Here is an 18,492-nt window from a genome sequence, read left to right on the forward strand (position 1 = left end):
TTGTCGAAAAAATCGCCCTGCTCCTTTGGATCGCCTTTGTCATCTTTCGCGTTGTCGAAAGGATTCATCTTTTGCGTTGTCAAAAGAATCGCCTTGCGCCTTTGGATCGCCTTATTCATCTTTCGCGTTGTTGAAAGAATCGCTTTATTCCTTTGGATCGCCTTTATCGTCTTTCACATTGTCGAAAGGATTCATCTTTCGTGTTGTCGAAAGAATCGCCTTGCTCCTTTGGATCACCTTATTCATCTTTCGCGTTGTTGAAAGAATCACCTTGTTTTTTTGGATCGCCTTATTCATCTTTCACGTTGTCAAAAGAATTGTCTTGTTCCTTTGGATCGCCTTTGTCATCTTTTGCATTGTTGAAAGGATTCATCTTTCGCGTTGTCGAAAGAATCGCCTTTCTCCTTTGGATCGTCTTTGTCATCTTTCGCATTGTTGAAAGGATTCATCTTTCATGTGGTCGAAAGAATCGCCTTGTTCCTTTGGATCGCCTTTGTCATCTTTCACGTTGTCGAAAGAATTCATCTTTCGTGTTGTCGAAATAGTTGCCTTATTCTTCTTCAAAAAGTTGTCTTATTCGCCATCCAACTTACCATTTTCTATGTTCCCGTTCAGGTTAAGGGGTAAACCTAATTTTTTTGCAAAAGGTCATCTGTTTTAAAAGCCATTCAGTCTTAGTAATGAGATGTCCAAGATCAATCCCTTTTCAAGCTTTAGGGAACCCCCTTTCTTCTTTTTGTAAACCCCTCTCGAATTTATTGTGCAAAATTCGAAGGTCCTATCATGGTTTATTCATTTGAGGATTCCGTCTATCATCACCTTTCAGGTTAAGGGTTAAGTCTGAGCCTCATTTTTCCATGAGGTATCGTCCCCTTTTAGGTTAAGGGTTAAGCCTAAGCCTCGTTTTTCCATGAGGTACTGTCCCCTTTCAGGTTAAGGGTTAAGCCTGAATCTCGTTCTTCCATAAGGTATCTTTCATCCCATCTAGGTTAAGAGCCAGGTTTGAGCCTCATTTCGGTGAGGTGAATCTTCTTCTTTATTCTCCATTCCATATCTACCATTTTCCATCATCCAAGCCTATTTCTTTATACCCGGTCAGATTTTCCTAACTGAGGCATTTTTTATATAGTCCAAATTTGGTGTGTTTTTCTTTGCCACTAAGCTCGGTCTTCAACCGGCTTAGTAGCAAAAAGGGGCATCTATAAACACCTTAAATTTTCACCCTCATCCAGTGCTTACATTTCATATGTCACTGCATATTATTGCATGCATTCGACATATCATTTCATTGCATTACATAGCATTGCATGTCATTGCATCTCATTATCGAGATCCATAACTTCTGTTTTCAAAATATTAATCCAGATTCGAGTTTTTAAAACTCTTCTTTCGAAATTAATTTCAAAACCTAGGTTTTAAATCGATATTTTTGCCATTTGCCAAACCCCAGGATCTTATATTTCAAAATGTTTCCCTCAGAAAACAATTTGGATTCATTTTAAACTCAATTTCAATTGATTTTAATTCTCAGATGAGACTCATTTAGGTGGTGTCGCTTCTGAATCCCTTTATTTATCAAAAATCTTAAAAAATTTAGAGTTCTAGTCGGATCACGACTCTATATTTTTATCTTTTTGAATCTTTTTAAAACTCCATTTTAATTTTAAACCAGTTGTGGTCATATCCCTTGCCCATTCTCGTCGTTTTTGGCCAAAATTTCAGAATCCCGGTTCAATCAGGACTCTTTTTCCAGAATCCTAGTTGGATCATGACTCTCTTTTTTCAGAGTCCTAGTCGGATCAGAACTCTATTTTTTACTACTCTTTTACCTGTTTTTGAAAAAACCTATCGAAATCCTTTGTTTTTTTGTCAAAATTCTAGAGTCCTGGTTGAATTAGGACTCTTTCTTAGAGTCCTAATTGAATCAGGACTCTATCCCGATTTCATCCATTATTTCTAATTCTCACTTGTTTTCAAAACCTTTTCATCTGATTTTCAAAATCTTTCATTTTAACCAAAACTTTAGAGTTTTAGTCGGATTAGGACTCTTTCTCAGAGTTGCAGTCGGATCAGAACTCTATCTTTCATCGTTATTCTTACCTGTTTTTAATCAAATCTTTCAAAATCTTTCAAAGAGAAGTCAAAAACTCAGAGTTTTAGTTGAATCAGGACTCTGTTTGAAGAGTCCTAGTTGGATCAGGACTCTGGCTCTGATTTCAATCTTGAGAAAATCTTTCAAAAATCCTTCTATTTATCCTTTCAGGAATCAAAATTGTTATACCTTTATCATGGAAATTCAAAATTCTGGGATTTTATCCCAGAGTCCTGTCGAATCAGGACTCTATCCTAGAATCCTGATCGAATTAGGACTCTATCCAAAGTTTGTTTTCTCACTTCATTTTCACTGGTTTTTAAAAAGCTTTGTCTAAATCTCATCATTTGTTTTTCAGAAAACCAAAAATTTTCAGAGTCTTAGTCGAATTAGGACTCTTCTTCAGAGTCCTAATCAGATCAAGACTATGAACCGAACTTTAATTCTATCTTGGTTTCACTTGTTTTTCAATATCTCCTCATTTGTTTTCTCAGAAAATCCAAAATTCTAAGAGTCCTAGTTCAATTAGGACTCTATTACTAGAGTCTCAGTTGGATCAGGACTCTGTTTTGATTTTAATACTTGTCATTATTTTCACTCTTTTCACAAGTACTTTCAGTTGTTTTTCATAAAATACCAAAAAAATATAGAGTTTTAGTCTGATCAGGACTCTGTCCCATAGTCCTAATCCAGTCAAGAGTCTGTTCTAAAGTTTGTTTTTACTTCTATTTTCATTTCTCTTCATTTGTTTTCAAAAATTATGTCATCTTGCAGAGTTCAGTTAATTCAGAACTCCATTTCGGAGTTTTGGTTGAGTTAGGACTCTAACTCTAACTGTATTTTTCAACTTGTTTTTACCAGTTCTGATAAAATCTTTCAAAAACTCCTTCATTTGCTTTTAAAATCTAAAATCTCAGAGTCCTAATTAATTTAGGACTCTGGTCCAGAATTTCAGTTCGTTTAGAACTCTATTTTCAAACCTTTGAATTTCACTTGTTGATTTTAATCCCCTTTTAAAGCTATTTTCAGTCTTTATTTCAAAATTTTCAAAACTTCGATGTGGGGCCCAACCAGTTGGCGCCATATCTGGGGGAGTTATGACCTAGTCAGAACTCTATGCTATTTCAAAATTTTCAATCTCAAAATCTACTTTTGAATATCTTTTGAAAAACCTCTCATTTTCATGTTTTAAAATCGTTTTTTGAAAATTCAAGTGGGGCCCACTCTGGATGGTGCCACATTTGCAAAAGTCAGGGTTAGACTAGGGTTAGTCATAGTTCTAGTTAGTTTAGAGGTTATGAATCTATAACAGTCCAAACTTGATTTTAAAAATCATATTTTTTTACTTTACATTTTAACCTTGATTTTAATGTTTTAAATTAAGGTTTTTGAAAAATGCCAAGTGGCACCACATTTGGGAAGTTCCCTAAAACATTTAGAAGTTTAATTGGGGTTAGTTAGGGTCCCTTTAGGGTTAGGAAACCACAAAAAATCATCCTCCCTTTGTGGTTTTAGATAGAGTTTGAAAAAGTCAAAGTTAGGTATTAATTAGTCCTAATTATATGGGTTTTGAAAAAACTATAAAAAGGGGTCTTTAGAGGGGTCAAAGGAGGGTATCTTCTCCCCCAATTTCGTGGCCTCTCTCTCTCCTTTCTACAGCCCTCTCCTTTCTCCTTGCATCTGCATCCATCTAAGGTATGTTTTTCTAATTTTTTTTATGCTTTTGTTTTTCCTTATTTTACCATGATTTCACCATGGGAGTCTTTTGTTTCATGAATTTAACCATAGAATTCATCCAAGAACCTCAAGTTTGGTCTAAGAAGATGATCTAACCTTGTTTAGTTCTGTATTTTGATATTTTAATCCATTAGAATCATTTTTCATGTTCTTAACCAAAGAAGCATGAGATTTATCCGTTAAATTGATTAAATCCATGATTTCAAATGTAAAATTAATTTCAGCCATAAATTCTCTGCGTTTTATTTATTTTTTTATCATATTAATGTTCATTGCATGTGTTTCAACATTAAATTTAATTTTGTTTTGCTGTTTAGGTGTTTTTTATTGTTTTTCATTGTTAAATCATGTTTTTTTAATGTTTTATTGGATTTTCATGTGTTTTGATTCTAGATCTGTAAAAAGCATGTTATTTCACATTGAAATATTTGTTAGAAATTGCTGATTTTTTTATATGTGATACACGGATATGTTTTTGAGTTTGTGTAAAAAATTAGATGTTTTGGGATTCGGGAACCCTGTTAATAAAATACAAAGTCAAATCGGGATTTCTGATGATTAAAATCGTTGTTCAAATTCAAGCATAACTTTCAGATGCGTTATTTCTTTTATCTGATATCCGATTCGAGATCTGTAAAGTAAAGTAGATTTATGTTAATGTCAGCTATTTACTCTAAAATTTTCATAATTTTTTGTCACTGTTTAATATTTTTCCTTTGTCAGAAAGTTGGATCTATGTTTTAAAACTCGTTATGATTTACTAAAACCCTAAACCAAATTATACTGATCATTGATCTTTAATTGTAGATTCGATTCATGATCTGTAAAAAAGGAAGCTATTTATTTTTCTGTTTATTATTCACTACTAAAATATAAAAAAAATTTGATAAAGTATGTTATTTTTTTCTGTATTTTCAACTGGAAGTGCCTGTTTTAATCAATTTTATATTCGTTAAATTTAAGTTCAGACTGCCGAAATGATATCTCCCTAACCAAAGATGATTTTTCTGATCTGTAAAAAGGAGATTCTTTGTTTTTCTATATACTATTTCTTTCTAAAATTTCAGAAACTTACTTGGTGAATTAGCTCCCGATTTGGGTCTGGCACTGAAATTGGTACATGACCGCGGGTAAAAATAGCATATTTTAAGGTTTTAATTCAATTTTTGAATTAAAATAATGTCAAAATATATTCTTATGATTCCAATCTCATTTTAGGGTGATAACAAGTGCAGGTGCCAATTTTTTTAAATTTTAAAACCCATTTGATACTTAGATGAGCCAAATTGCAAAACAGGATGCCAGTAGGATCCTGAAACCCTACCAAAATCATGTTTTTCATGATATTTCTGAATTTTTGTGTATAAGTTCATGTTTTTAGGGTTTTTTCATGTTTATAATCATGTTAAGACACTTCATGGTCGATTTTATGTTTATTTGATTTTATTTAAACCCTAAATCCCAAGTTTTCACCAAAATTTATTTCAAAAAACCCTGATTTCAAGGTCATAGTCTTGCTATCGGGGGCATTTTGGTCATTTGACCTCAATTTCGAAATCCCTAACCTAGATTTTCTTATTTTTTATCATAGCATATCACTTTATGTTTGATTTATCTTCCTTTAAATCCTAAAACCTCATTTTCATAAAATATCTTTCTGAAATCCCTGATTTCAAGGCCATAGTCTTGCTATCAGGGGTATTTTGGTTATTTTGACCTAATTTCAAAATTTTTAAATCCCATTTTCATATTTATTTAATTTTATCTTATATTTCATTATGTTTATCTAAGGAAATCATGGAAAAAAGCTTATATCTAGCAAAATCCAGCAATTTCCAGATATTGTTGGATAAACCTAGAAAAGCCGACATATCTTCACTAACAAGCTTTTCTAGTTTTGCAGGAACATTCAAGAAGAAGACCTTTCTTTATTTTTCTTTATTTAATTCAATGTAAATATCAAATGTAATATTTGGAATAAGATTTACATTTTCTGCTTAGAATAGGATTGCATTGCATATAGTTTGAACTTTAATATATAACTGTTGTGCTTGTCAATTCATGCACATTTTTACAAATCCACCATGGTCTACACAAATGGCACGTGCATAAGCTCTTATGGAGTTGACAAACTCAGTGAAATTCGTATTTATGGTCATAGTCAGATAACGAATGAGACTCAGATTTGTGATCTTCGTATTAGCCACATTCAGCCTACACTCTTAGGCTAACTTCAAAATGCACTGCATTTTTCAAAACTTAAAAGGATTTTCTCAATTCTTCAAAACAATGTCTTTCAAATCCAGATTCATTCATTTCATTCAATTTGCAAATTCTAATTCCAATTCCAATTCCAATTCTAATTCTAAGAAATCGATTTTCTTAAAAAAATTTAAGTCTTACTTAGAAATTGATTTTCTCAAAACTCTTAGCTTTTAAATGGTATTTCAAGTATTTTTCAAAGTTCAAAATTCAATTTTCTAAGTTATATATTCAATTTCAAAGTTTGAATTCAGAGAAATCAAGTTTTCCAAAGTTACTTGGAATTTCTCAGAAATCCATTTTCACAAAACACTTGGATTCTTCAGAAATCGGTTTTCATTTTCCTCAGAAATATTCTTTCACCATGATTCACGATTTTCCAAGTGACATCTTTTCTAAGAATTGTCCAAATATTTCAAATCTCAAAGCAAATATCATGTTTTCAAATTTACATTTTTAGAAAATTTATAGCACATGTATGATTCTTTGTGCATTTAGGAAATAGAACACGATTTAGACAAGTTGAGCAAAGCTAAGCACACTTTTGATCTTTGGTTCAATTACCCCTGGTAAAGGCGACAGAAATGGTTAAACCTCATACCGACAGGCGAGTCCCATTCCTCGAAATTATCCCGCATTTTAAAAACGGAAGCGAGTTATTTTCAAAATCTTTTTCAAATGTCAGTTTGACTTGCAAAAGTAAAATTTTGCGATGATAACAAAGACAATGACGAATAAGAAAGGCTTAGAAGGAGAAAGAGGAAGGTGTGCCTTGATTTGGGGTGAGCCGCCATTTCTTCTTCATCGCTCTCTTGTAGTTGCTTCTTCTATTCCTCGTACTTGATAGTAAACCACTTTGCAGAATGATGAAGCGAATTAAGTAGGGCGTAAATGGATCAAATACTGTCTAGATCATGCTAGATCCAAAATCGAATCAGCAGATTGGATGGTTCAAGTGTTGAAAAAAATTGTGTGGGCCTACATACGTTGAACCACATATTATAGATTTCTTAAGTTGAGGCCCAATTATGTGATCTAATTCAGTTGGGTCATGTGATATCTCATAGTATGGTACACTATGTGGAGAGACCTTCTTTGTCTATAATTTTGTAATGGGCTAAATTGGAGATAGACTCATAATCATATTAGGTTGTAGTCCCCAAACCTTATATAATGGCCTTCTCTTCATACCCCCCAAAGAGAATTCAGTTATTTTCTCATTAAGTTTAGAGAAAGAAAAAGGGTCACGTATACAAGTTTTGTAAGATCATACCCGTCAACGATCTATCAGTGCGCTTATGAATTCAGGTATGCTTTCGCATTAAGTTCTTTTTCAGTTTTGATATCAACGATTTAGCGAGAACATAAAAATTTGTCCTCTTTAGTTATTTCGGTAGATTTACAAATTCAACAATTGGTATTAGATCACATGTTCCTGATAAATCATTAAAAAATTATAATTTTATATATTTTGTATTTTTTCTTTTCGACGATGATCCATCAAGATTGTTGGATCATCGTCGAGCATAATGGAGTTATTGTTCCCCCATTCAGATCGCAAGACGACGTCTATCCATTCAGATCGTTGGACGATGCCTGACTATTCAAATCATCAAAGAGCGCTTGTCTGTTCAGATCATTGGATGGTGCCTGCCTATTCAGATCTTCGGACAAGGTTGGTAGGCAGCCGATCAGTCCAGACAATCTTAGGTCTGTTGATATCTCAATGTTATTTTTGGGCCAGCGCCAACGACTTTCACCGGCCGATGGCTTATGCAGTGTGATTCGGTCCTTCGGGCCGGCAGACATCGTCATCCAGATTCATTGTCCGCTGGCAGGATCTTGCGTCAGGCTCAGTCTTCAAGCATGTCTTTTGATCGGTAACCCTCGGCTGATTTGTATACATGCCATTGTGTTGTCCCTAGATGGTTCAATCATTTGGTCAGGGTCGTCACTGTACCGATTGTTGTGACTCACTGAGTAAGTGTTTGGTTGATGTGGCATAACTCGGGTCAATTCAGCTTTCAACCGAATTGACAACTTGGGTTATAAAGTGTTGCATCAATATGTGAGTCAGTTTAGCGCATTGTTGAGCATCTCGATTGGGGCAAACCGACTTGGTTGACTGTCCGAGGTTGGTTTGGCTTATGGTATGGGACGGTTCAGCAGTTTTCGAAGATGTTGTCTGGCTTATTCACCCTCTATGCAAGAGACTGAATCGGCCTTCTGGTTCTGGTCGGTTCAATCCTGGTGCACATGGTCGGTTCGGCCCATTGTTGTGCAAGGTGCTAATTTCATCTGCAACCCAAGTCAGTCCAGTGCTCAGTTAGAGATCGAACCAGATGAGGCGGCATACGAAAGGTGGCAGGGTCTCATGACCCGGATCAACCCCATTCGGTTGTGGGGCTGAGCTAAGTCGAATGGCATACTTTGTGGGTTGGGCCTGGTGAAGGCCTGAGCCACTACTTAGGTCTGCACCTGGTTGTGTATAAGACGGTCAGGCCCAATTTGGGTCAGACTATTTTTTGGACCCATGCACTATGCGTTATAAAAAAAAAATTTGAGGATTTTATAGGGCTATTTTATGTGCATTATGGGTCACTTTGGTGGGATGATATTCTATTACTTTTTGGCTCATGTATATTATTGTGCTTGCTTTATTTTTCATATGCACTTATTGACATATTTGAATGTTGGTATTATTTTTTATTCTGGTTTCAATATTCTAAACTGAATTAGTTGAATCAATATATTGCCAAAGTAACCCATGTCGTATAGATTAGTTCATTTTGAAATCTTGAGATGTGTATATGTTTACAGTTCATGCGAATAGTGATCAGCTCAAATGAAGATTACTATTTGGCTGAACCCAAACATATACTTTTAGTAATAAATATGGGATAGTTGTACAGTTTTTTTTATGTGAATAACAAGTCGGTCCAAAGAAAGACACGTTGTTTGACATGAATAATTGTCCATGTTTGATTACTATATGAAGAGTATAACTTACAAGTTGACACTTTTGTCCAAAGACTAAGTGTCAATGTTGTGTTGGCTATCTTGTAATAGGATTCACTATTGTTTAAATATATTACTTTATGTTATTGCATGTGAAATGTATGTTAATCGTAAGCCTGTTTATTTTTTATTTAGTTAATGTTTTTATTTCTACGATATCTAAAAACATTAATTTTATCTCTGTTTTGAGTGGTTCTAATTTCAAAAACTAGAAAGAGAATGTTATGATTATTCTCGAATGCATGAATTTGGATCTTGCACTATGAGAAGATTAACTCGTGCTCTTACGAATAGAAGTTCTGCTGAGGATAAAAAAACTCTGAGAGGTGGGATCGATTTAATCGCATGAGTCTCATGATCATGAAACGTACAATTCCTGAATCCTTCAAGGGAACCATGTCCAAAGAGGTAAATGTCAAACGTTTCTTTGAAGAAATTAAAAAGCGTTTTGGGAAAAACAAAAAGGTTTAGACAAGTACTCTTATTTCAAATCTTGTCTCAATGAGGTATAAGGGCAAAGAGAATATTAGGGAGTACATTATGGAGATGTCTCATCTTGCTTCAAACCTCAAAGCACTAAAATTAGAGTTATCTGAAGATTTACTTGTGCACTTGGTTTGGATATCTCTTTCTGCATAATACAATCAATTATAACTGTTAGAAAAAAAATTGAACTCTTAATGAGCTCATTTCACACTGTGTGCAAGAAGAGAATAGGGTGAAGCAAGAGAAGACTGAGATTGCTCATTTGGCAGTATCCTCTAAGGACAGGTTTAAAAAAATGACTAAGGAAGCTACAGTTAACCCTCAATCGCAGAAAAAACAGAAAAGACATGAGGACCCAAAGTCTGGTTGTTTCTTTTGCAAAGGGTAGGGTCACATGAAGAACGATTGTACCAAGTATCATGTCTGGCGTGAGAAAAAATGTACGCTCCTTACTTTAGTTTATTCTGAAGTTAATTTGACTTATGTGCGCGAACACACTTGGTGAATGGATTTTGGTGCTACCACTTGCATAAGTGTATCTATATAGGGTTGCCTAAGTTACCAACCATCAATTGATGCTGAAAGATTCATCTATGTGGGCGATGGCAAAATAGTTGTAGTTGAGGCAATAGGGACCTTTAGGTTAGATTTGAAAGAAATATTTATTATGTCATCTTTTAGGCAAAAAATTGGTTTCTATTTTCATTTTGGACAAATACGGTTATTCTTGTTTATTTGAAAATAATGAATTTAAATTATTTCTTAATTTAAATCTTATTGGGACCAGTTCTTTATTTGTGGTTGATAACCTTTATTTGCTTAATATTATTGCCTCATATAATAAAACCTTGCATTTTAGTGTTTGTGGTACAAAACAAAAATTAACAAATGAGAAATCTATTTTATTATGGCATAAGCGCTTAGGTCACATTTCTAAACCAAGAATTGAAAAACTTGTGTTGAGTGATATTCATGATTCTCTTGATTTCACTGACTTTCAGGTTTGTGTTGAGTGTATAAAAGAGAAAAAAATATAAGGAAATTAGGTGCAGAAAGGAGAACAAACGTCTTAGAACTAATTCATACAGATATTTGTGGATTCTACCCTACGATTTTTTAGAATGGTTAACAATATTTTATTACGTTCATAAATGACTATTCTCCTTATGAGTACCTATATTTAATTCATAAAAAGTCTCAGGCCCTAGATGTGTTCAAATCATTTAAGACCGAAATTGAAAACCAACTTGGCAAAAGAATTAAGGCTATCAGATCTGACCGTGGTGGTGAGTACTATGGTAGATATGATGGATCAGGTGAACAATGTCCAGGGCCCTTTGCTAAATTTCTAGATAAATGTGGGATTGTCTCTCAGTATACAATATTAGGCACTCCTAGCATGAATGGTGTTGCTGAAAAATGAAACAGGACTCTTAAGGATATGATAAGGAGTATGATTTCTCATTCTACTTTACCTGAGTTCCTTTGGAAAGAAGCATTAAAGACTGTAGCCTATGTATTGAACATGGGTATCCTCTAAAGCAGTAACCAAGACCCCATATGAATTGTAAACAGGCAGAAAGCCTAGTATGAAACACTTTCATATTTGGGGATGTCCAGCTGAGGCTAGGCCCTATAAGCCATGTGAAAAAAAAATGGATTCCAGAATAGTTAGCTGCTATTTTGTTGGGTATTTTGAAAGGTTCAAGGGCTATACGTTTTATGACCATATAAATAAGTTCTTTTTCAAAACGAAAAACAATTGTTTCTTTGAGGGTGCTGAGTTTGGAGGGAGTGATAAAGTAAAAGATATTGCTTTTGAAGAAGAGTTTTTTTCTTTTCCTATAGTTGTAGTTGACAATGATCAAATTTCTATTCCTAACAATGTTTAAACAAATTTGGATCAAGGCAATCATTTATATCTTTGTCCAAAATCAAGCTTTTACTCCTGGGGTTCAAACTCAACAACTTCAAGAAACACTTCAAGAACCAGTGCCATTAAGAAAATCCACTAGAGAGAGAAGAAGGGTAATTTAAGATGATTATATTGTCTTTCTACAAGAATATGAGGGTGATATTGGCCTAAGGGAAGATGATTCAATCAACTTTCAATAAGCTACACAAAGTTCTAACTCACAAAAGTAGATTGAAGCAATGCATAAGGAGATTAAATCTATGAGAAACAATGACGAATGGGATCTTGTCTCATTATTTGAAGGTGTGAAACCCATTGATTACAAATGGATATTTAAAATCAAAAGGGATTCAAAGGGTAATGTGAAAGATATAAAGTTCATCTTGTTGCAAAAGGATTTACTCAAAGGGGAGGCATTGACTACATAGAGACTTTCACTCTTTTAAGATTATGATGACACTTGTGACTCATTATAATTTAGAGCTGCATCAAATGGATGTTAAGACTGCATTCCTTAATGTAGACATTGATGATACAATATACATTGTCCAGCCAAAATATTTTGACTTTGGCGATGCCAAGAAAATAGTTTGCAAACTAAAGAAATCCATCTATGGACTTAAGCAAGCTTCCCGTCAGTGGTATCATAAATTTCATCAATTTATCCTCTCATTTGGTTTTGAGATGAATGTGGTTGATGAATGCATATACCATAAGTTCAGTAGGAGTAAATTTATTTTTTGGGTTTTGTATGTCGATGACATATTGCTTGCCAGCAATGATATAGATATACTGCAAGAAACCAAGAGATTTCTGACGAAGAAATTTGAAATGAAAGATTTTGGTAATGACTCTTTTGTATTAGGGATACAAATACATTGAGACCGTTCTCGGGGTATTCTTGGATTATCACAAAAAAACTATAGTGAAAGGATTCTGGATGGCATGAAGGATTGCAAACTAGGGAATATTCTTGTTGCTAAGGGAGACAAGTTTAGTCTTGTTTAGTGCCCCAAACACCAGTCTAAAATTAAGGTTATGCAAAAGATTTCATATGCATCTGTTGTGGGAAGTTTTATATATGCTTAGGTATGTACGCGTTCGGATTTAGCAGATATCTTAGTAACCTAAGTATGGATTATTGGAAAACAGACAAATGGGTTATGTGACATTTGAAGATAACAAACGGTTACATGCTCATATGCAAGAAAATAGATCAGTTGGAGATCATTGGGTATTCTGGTTCTGACTTTGCGGGATGCCAAGACAGTTGCAGATCCATGTCAGGTTATATTTTTCTATTGATCGGAGGAGCTATTTCCTTAAGGAGTGCCAAGCCGACACTCATTGCTTCTTTCACCATAACAACAAAATTTATAGCTTGTTATGAGGCATCCAACCATGGAATATGACTACGTAATTTTGTCATAGGGCTGCAATTTTTGGATAATATTGAGGGATCACTTAAGTTATTCTATGACAATAATTTAGCAGTGTTATATTTCAATAACAGCAAGAGTTCCTTGAAGTTAAAGCATATTGACATTAAGTTCCTTGTTATTAAAGAAAGAGTGTTGAATGGTCAAAAATTGATAGAACATATTGGCATAAACTCCATGATTGCATATTCGCTTACTAAAGGTTTGTCACCCAAGGTCTTTTACGAGCATACTGCTCGAATAGGTGTTTTATCATTTTATGATATGCTGGTTTAGTGAAAGTTTGTATTTGAACGTTCTATGATATAATAAAGTTTTTTGTTTGCTACTTTGGTATAAAGTTAAAGTTTTAGTTTCATTTTATACTCATTATGTTGTGATCTCACTAAAGTTTTCAGGAAAGACTAGTTGAAAATAGGCATGTCTGATCACATTGCATGTAATTTTCATGCTTCATATCTATACTTGATCCATGACATTTGGTTATGTCGATATATGCGATCATTGATGGGTTCAATTATGTTACTTGTAATGAAGGTTGCTTTGGTTCTATGTTAGCATGATCAATGGACCGGATTGGTAGAGATATCAATTAATAAGATAGTATTTTTGAGCTCATAAGGTTATAATGTGTGATTATAAGATTACGTATGCGACCCAAGTGAGAGATTGCTGGAAAAAATTGTTTAGGCCTACATATGTTGAACCACACATTATAAATTGTCTTAAGTTTAAGCTAGGTTTATGTGATCTAATCTGATTGGGCCATGTGATATCTCATATGTGAAAAGACTTGCTCTGTTTACAATTCTGTAATAGGTTGAATTGAAGACAGACTCCTAATCACATTAAGTTGTGGTCCTCAAACCTTATATAATGACCTCTCTTCAGACCTTCCATTTTTCAGAAAGAGAATTCAGCCCTTCTCTCATTAGGTTTAGAGAAAGGAAAAAGGTCACGTATACAAGTTACTACAAGATCATACCCATCAATGATCTACCAAAACACTTATGGATTCAGGTACGCTTTTGCATTAAGTTTTGTTTCAGTTTTGATCTCAAAGGTTTAGCGAAAACATGAAAATCGGTCCTCTTTAGTTGTTTCAGTGGATTTATAAATCCAACACCAAGCTCATATTTGAATCAGATCCAATGAAGTAGGGCTGAATCTGAATCTAAAATATACGTGGAATGGAATCATATTTGGATCCCAATTCAATGAGATCCGATATTAGAAAAAGTTTAGTATTTCTCCACTTACCCCTAGTTCGAATCAACATGCCGGCACTCATGCAAAGCAAAGGCAGGGGAGTGTTCACATACAATGTTGTGAGAAGTTGGTTGTTGCTTTTGGGCTTTTGAATGTGCAAGATTGAAGACCACTCCTTATCATGAAAAATCAAAGGATATGTGTTAACGTGACGATTGTCACCTTGTAATCAAACTAATTTCCAAGATCTATTATCAAGAATAGGGATGGCAGTGGCCTTTCAAAAAAAAAAAAAAGAGGGATGGAAGTGGATCGGGAAAAAGAGAGATCAATTCGAACATGCCTCATTTGTAGTGGGGATGGAGGACATAAAACAGGAAATGGACTGAGGATGGATGTGAAAATCAAAACCCGTGTGGGGATGGACTTACTCTTGCCCCCACCCTATCCCGGATTCCCGTTAATGAAATTACTAATATACCTTTAATATATTATAAAATAATATTTAAATCATATATGTATAACCTTAAGTTCTCCCTTCCTAATCCTAAAAAAACAGGTTCCCTTTCTCTCATCTCTCCTTTCTCACCTTCCTCTAATAATTCTAAAGAACGACCATTTAAATCCTGTACTAGGGGGAAACGGAGATTAACTCACCCCATTTGCGATGGGGATGGAGGACATGAAACAGAAAATAGACTGGTGATGGAGGGCAAATTTTTGAGATGGGGTAGGGGTGGAGAGCTTGTCCCCCCCCCCCCCCCCCCCCCCCCCCCCAAGTCAACTGTCATCCCTACTTAAGAGATAATTGTTTGGGATGGTATTCTCTTTCATCACTTCAAAGAAGGGTGTTGCACTTGTGGGGATTATCCGCTAATGGATTAGGCCTCAAGTTTTTTTTTTTTTTACATGGAGAAACCACTTCCAGGATCATAGACCTAATCGCCCTGCCTATCATACTTAAAGGTCACTGTCTAGGCAGCATAAAACTCAATGGACTTACCCTTTGCCCCCTAGGCAGTCTCCACTTTTCAACTTATACAAGGGTGACTTCCATGGGATTTGAACCTAGCAACCTATGTCCCAGACAACTACGCCAAACGAGCCAGGATCAGGTGTCATCACATGACACACTTTGAGTGTGCCTCTGCACCTTGCTGCCCCTTCATCTGCCTTTGGGCCCCACAACTGACACTGTCAGCCAAAGATGGAAGGCACCAGGAACAGTGGCACACTCAAAGTGTGCCATGTGATGGCACCTGATCCTGGCTCACGCTAAACCCCTTTGGGGCTTAGGCCTCCAAGTTGTTCATGTAAATGTCAACAATGTAAAGAGGTTCAAATTGAATTTCAGACACTGATTACACCAAGTGATGGGGATGGAATCCCATGATCCCATGCTCGGTTACCAAAAGATAAATCAAGTACTTGAAGCTGCAATGTCCCACCACAGTTATTATTCAACGTACCACTGGGGTTTTGAACCTGCAATGTCCCACCACAGGGAGACGTGCACTGACAGCTCCTACCAACCATGCCGAGACCCCGAAGATTGAATGGCTTGTAATAAGCAGCTTTGCTCCATGCTTATCACTATAAAAGAATATTCCGACTCTCATGCCTTGGCCTCCCAACACCATTCCTTCTCATATACTGATAGCGTGCTGAATGCAATCTAGAGATAACCCTATGGTACCTGCTGAACTTGCTTAGAGATCAGAAACAATCCAAGGTTTTGAATGGGTTCTATTGCTTATTCATTTTACCAACATCACTATTGTAAGACGGTGTAAAGAAAAAAAAATCAAGTTCAAATCATCCAATATCTCACAAACAGATTCTCATTCCAATGTAACAGAAAAACTAACAGCAGTTTCTGATGGAATACAAATACATTATCTATTAAAAACTCAAAATCACCACCCTAGTCTAAAGCCATACCTATAAGAGTGAATACAGAGACTAAGTAGTCAAGCATCCTATGATATGAATAGGCAAAAATGGGGATTTTACAGACCTTAATATCCCAATCGTCCAAAAAATGTGCCTTTTCTTGGGCCACACATTGAAAAGAAAATGGGAAACAAGAAATGACCCCGTCAAAAGAATCTCAGTTTGCCCTTTTTAATTGATGATTTTGCTTTTCCCAAACGGCACAACGCCTTCTCAGCACCATTCATGCCAGAGCAAGGCTCCGAGCCTCCCAATGTTACTGCAAAATAAAGATAAATGGTGCACAAGGCGGCCAGGAGCACAAGCATAGTTAAGAGAAAACGGTGCCGACCAAGCAGAGTTGCCCATCCTTCCCCATCATCGCGAGTTTGAGCCTGCTTACGGACTGCTGATGACAAAGGTAACACCGCACTCTGTGATCTCCTATGTCTTGGACTTGGATCATGGGGATCATCCAGAACCATGGTTATCCTGGCTTCTTTTAATAACAGATAATGACCTTGTTCTATACAATATTGAGTGTTAAAATAAAGGTTATATGACCAAATTTCCAATTATTAAACAACAAAAATATTCGCCATGATAGAGAACGAAGATAATCAAAACATTTGCCATGGTAGACTATGAAGACAGCAGAAATATGCTCATCCAGTTAACTATTATTTCATACTCATGCTGCCAAGATTGAGCTTATATGCTAATTGACCTCAGCATTCATCCATGAGATTGAATTGATTTTAATGCATAATTAAAACAGTAAAAAAATCTCTTCAATTAACCACAAATCAGGGTAGTTCAAAGTGAAACTCAGAACAGAAATCACATGACAAGAAGAGCTAAAACAGAAGAGCAACACTTCATGACATCATGGTATCCAGATGGACAAGCTCAATTTCTTGCATGGCAACTGTAAATTATGATTAAAAAAGAAAAAAGTGCACATGGAAACATAACGCTGACATCCGAGGGATGTGCATGAAAATGACAAAACCAGAAAAACAAAAATACCAAATTAGCACTGAATCGACATAAAAAAAGTTAGATTAGAATTCTGTAGATAAATATGACATCACTCGCCAAGGTATGGTCAAAATTAGCAAAAGGTTGAATTCACTTATGGTTGAGTGAAAATACTACAGTTGTAAGAAATATTAATTACTTGAAGTGGAGATTTTTTTTGTTTAATTTGCAGTTTCCTTGATGAATTGAAATAAATTATTCATGTTCACTGCAACCACTGCCCTTTATCTCCTTATCCATCTCTCACTTTTTCTTTTCAATTCACACAGGTTCTAGAGTCCATCGCCATTTAATCTGCTAAAGCCTATCCAAAATATAACAACATTCTGTTCTTAAGCTGAAAAAAAATATCACATTGAAAGTTTTATGCAGACTAAAATAAAAATAGTAGGCATAACAAATGTACAACTGTAGCTGCTATGTTCAAAATACCACAATAAACAAATATATTTTGATCATCAATATGAAAACCCCAAGAGAAGGATGATAAACTGAATTTATTGCAACCTTATCCACAAAATAAATCTATCAAGATAACATTATATTACATTCAAATTGTCAGAAATAGATTCTATCATCACTTTGCTATCTTCCTTTATTTTTGCTTTTTATTTCAACTTTCCAAAAAGATATTGTAAGGTTTCAGCATTGGGAACAGCGTTTATGTCTGGGCACACACACAAACCCCACATGTATGTATGTGTATGTATAATCTCATGAAAAGTACATATAAGTGTTAAAAGATAATCATGTATCATACATACATGCGTGTATATATATGTATATATATATATATTATGTTGTACCCAAAATACCCGATAGGGGTATTTTGGTTTTTTTATCATGTAGTTTTCTCTTAGGTTTATTTTCTCTTTTCCTATTTTCTTATTTTTTATTTCTTTATTTTTCTTTTATTAAATGTATCACATGGGACCATTGGGGGCCCCACTTGTGTAGTCGTTGGGGTGCCCAACGGTCATAAATATGACCATTGGGACTCCCCAACGACTACCTAGTGGGAGCCCCAATGGCCCCCTCAATCTCCCTTTCTCCTCTTGTATATAAAGGGGTCTCCCCCCCTTCTCAAGGTGTGGTTTTGGGGTTTTACCTCCCACCAATAATGAAGATCATTATTTTTTAGCCTTTGTGGCTTTGCCCCTTCGTGGGTTTGTGTGTTGGCACTTTATGTGCATTCAGTTACCCCTTAGTGGGGGGGTGTATTCGCACTTCATGTGCATGTTTATTGGTTCATTCTTGAACCTACTGTATTCAAAGTCATTTCCTAATAATAAGGATATTCCCAATTTTTACTCTGTTGCAATGGATGTCAGCAAGTGTGAATGCAATCAACTACAATGTAA

This window comes from Nuphar pumila, chromosome 6 (assembly GCF_984573655.1).
Source record: "Nuphar pumila chromosome 6, dmNupPumi1.hap1.1, whole genome shotgun sequence".
NCBI classification, from domain to species: domain Eukaryota; kingdom Viridiplantae; phylum Streptophyta; class Magnoliopsida; order Nymphaeales; family Nymphaeaceae; genus Nuphar; species Nuphar pumila.